This window comes from Triticum dicoccoides, chromosome 2A (assembly GCF_002162155.2).
Source record: "Triticum dicoccoides isolate Atlit2015 ecotype Zavitan chromosome 2A, WEW_v2.0, whole genome shotgun sequence".
In the NCBI taxonomy this organism is placed as follows: domain Eukaryota; kingdom Viridiplantae; phylum Streptophyta; class Magnoliopsida; order Poales; family Poaceae; genus Triticum; species Triticum dicoccoides.
This window is the reverse complement of record NC_041382.1, coordinates 362,185,278-362,189,050: the sequence shown is the minus strand read 5'-3', so window position 1 is coordinate 362,189,050 and position 3,773 is coordinate 362,185,278.

The window sequence follows — 3,773 nt, the reverse complement described above, 5'->3', positions numbered from 1 at the left end:
CCCCTAGCTAGGCATAAAAGCAAGGATAGATCTAGGTATTATCATCTTTGGTATGCAATCCATAAGTGGCCCTCATAATAGATTCATAAGGCAATTTAATTTTCTTTATAGGAAAGTGTTTCATGCCCCTTCCTTAACGGAAATTGGAATCTAATATTCCCTTCTTTCATATCAATAATTGCACCAATCGTTCTAAAGAAAGGTCTACCAAGAATAATAGGACATGAAGGATTGCAATGAATATTAAGAACAATAAAATCTACAGTCACATAATTCGTATTAGCAACAATAATAACATCATTAATTCTTCCCATATGTTTCTTAATGGTGGAATCCGCAAGATGCAAGTTTAAAGAACAATCATCAAATTCACGAAAACCTAGCAAATCACACAAAGTTTTAGGAATCGTGGAAACACTAGCACCCAAATCACACAAAGCATAGCATTCATGATCTTTAATTTTAATTTTTAATAGTAGTTTCCCACTCATCATGAAGTTTTCTAGGGACAGAAACTTCCAATTCAAGCTTTTCTTCATAAGATTGCATTAAAGCATCAACGATATGTTTAGTAAAAGCTTTATTTTGACTATAAGCATGCAGAGAATTTAGCATGGATTAAAACAAGGAAATACAATCTATTAAAGAACAATTATCATAATTAATTTCCTGGAAATCCAAGATAGTGGGTTCATTGCTATTTAAACTTTTGACCTCTCCCATCCCACTTTTATCAATTTTTGCATCAACATCCAAAAACTCTGTATCATTGGGACGCCTTCTAACTAAAGTTGACTCATCTCTGGTCCCATAATGATAAAGATTCATATTGCAAAACAAAGATTTAAAAGGGGATACATCAATAACTTTTAGATCTTCATCATTATTATCATGGAAACTAGAAGAAAACACTTTCACAAAGCAATCTTTTTTAGCACGCATCCTAGCGGTTCTTTCTTTGCACTCATTAATGGAAATTCTCATAGCTTTGAGAGACTCATTGATATCATGCTTAGGTGTAATAGATCTAAGTTTCAAAGAATCAACATCAAGAGAAATTATATCCACGTTCCTAGCCAACTCATCAATCTTAGAGAATTTTTCTTCAATCAAAGCATTGAAACTCTTTTGCGAACTAATAAGTTCTTTAATATTAGATTCAAAATTAGAGGGCATATTATTATAATTTCCATAAGAATTGTTGTAGGAATTACCATAATTATTAGAGGAATTACTAGGAAACGGCCTAGGATTAAAATTACCTCTATACGCGTTATTACCAAAATTGTTCCTACCAACAAAATTCACATCCATAGATTCATTATTATTCTCAATCAAAGTAGACAAAGGCATATCATTAGGATGAGAAGATACACTCTTATTAGCAAACCATTTCATAAGCTCATCCATCTTTCCACTCAAACCATTGATTTCTTCTATACCATGAACATTTTTACTAGTAGATCTTTCAGTATGCCATTGAGAATAACTAACCATAATATTATCTAGGAGTTTACTAGCTTCTCCTAAAGTGATTTCCATAAAAGTGCCTCCCGCGGCCGAATCTAAAAGATTTCTAGAAGCAAAGTTCAATTCGGCATAAATTTTTTGTATAATCATCCAAAGATTCAAACCATGTGTAGGGCAATTACGTATCATTAATTTCATCCTCTCCCAAGCTTGTGCAACATGTTCATGATCATGTTTCTTAAAATTCATAATATCGTTTCTAAGAGTGATGGTCTTAGCGGGAGGAAAATACTTGGAGATAAAAGCATCTTTGCACTTTTTCCAAGAATCGATACTATTGTTAGGCAAAGACGAAAACCAAGTTTTAGCACGATCTCTAAGAGAAAATGGGAATAGCTTCAGTTTAACAATATCATTATCCACATCTTTCTTCTTTTTCATATCACATAAATCAACAAAGTTGTTTAGATGGGTAGAGGCATCTTCACTATGAAGGCCGGAAAACGGATCTTTCATGACAAGATTCATCAAAGCAGCATTGATTTCACAAGATTCGGCATTGGTAAGAGGAGCAATCGGAGTGCTAATAAAATCATTATTGTTGGTATTGGAAAAATCACACAATTTAGTATTGTCTTGAGCCATCATGAGAAGCAAGCAATCCAACACACAAGCAAACAAGAAACAAGCAAAAAGAGACAAACTGGAGAAGAGAAGGGGAACGAAAAAGAGGGTGAATAAAATGGCAAGGGTGAAGTGGGGGAGAGGAAAAGTATAGGCAAATGGCAAATAATGTATTGCGAGGGATAAGATTTTATGATAGGTACTTGGTATGTCTTGACTTGTGCGTAGACTACCCGGCAACAGCGCCAGAAATCCTTCTTGCTACCTCTTGAGCACTGCGTTGGTTTTCCCTTGAAGAGGAAAGGATGATGCAACAAAGTAGCGTAAGTATTTCCCTTAGTTTTTGAGAACCAAGGTATCAATCTAGTAGGAGGCCACACACAAGTCCCTTGTACCTACACAAACAAATAAGAACCTTGCAACTAACGCGATAAAGGGGTTGTCAATCCCTTCACGGTCACTTATGAGAGTGAGATCTGATAGAGATGATAAGATAATATTTTTGGTATTTTTATGATAAAGAGTAAAATTAAAGATTGCAAAATAAAAGGTAATAGAAATAGCTTGTTGATGGAAGATTAATATAATGGAGAATAGACCCGGGGGGCATAGGTTTCACTAGTGGCTTCTCTCAAGATAGCATAAGTATTACGGTGGGTGAACAAATTACTGTCGAGCAATTGATAGAAAAGATAATAATTATGAGAATATCTAGGCATGATCATGTATATAGGCATCACGTCCGTGACAACTAGACCGACTCCTGCCTGCATGTACTACTATTACTCCACACATCGACCGCTATCTAGCATGCATCTAGAGTATTAAGTTCATAAGAATAGAGTAACACATTAGGTAAGATGACATGATGTAGAGGGATAAACTCAAGCAATATGATATAAACCCCATCTTTCTATCCTCGATGGCAACAACACAATACGTGTCGTTTCCCTTTCTGTCACTAGGATCGAGCACCACAAGATTGAACCCAAAGCTAAGCACTTCTCCCATTGCAAGAAAGATCAATCTAGTAGGCCAAACCAAACTGATAATTCGAAGAGACTTGCAAAGATAAACCAATCATACATAAAAGATTTCAGAGAAGAATCAAATATTGTTCATAGATAGACTTGATCATAAACCCACAATTCATCAGATCTCGACAAACACAACGCAAAAAGAGTTACATCGAGTAGATCTCCAAGAAGATCGAGGAGAACTTTGTATTGAGATCCAAAGAGAGAGAAGAATCCATCTAGCTAATAACTATGGACCCGAAGGTCTAAAGTAAACTAATCACACATCACCGGAGAGGCCATGGAGTTGATGTAGAGGCCCTCCGTGATCGATGCCCCCTCCGGCGGAGATCCGGGAAAGGCCCCAACATGGGATCTCTTGGGTACAGAAGGTTGCGGTGGTGGAAATAGGGTTTCGTGGAGCTCCTCGATATTTTCAGGGTATATGACTATATATAGGAGGAAGAAGTAGGTCGGTTGAGCCACAAGGGGCCCATGAGGGGGGAGGGCACGCCCAGGAGGGGTGTAACACCCCGGATGTAACTTTCCCTATTTGTACTCCAACTCTTGCCGTTTCCAGCGTTAAGTTATATTTATTTCCTCGGGTTCGGGTTTTTGTCTCCGTGTGTTGTTGTCGTTGTCATGCATCTCATATCATGTCAT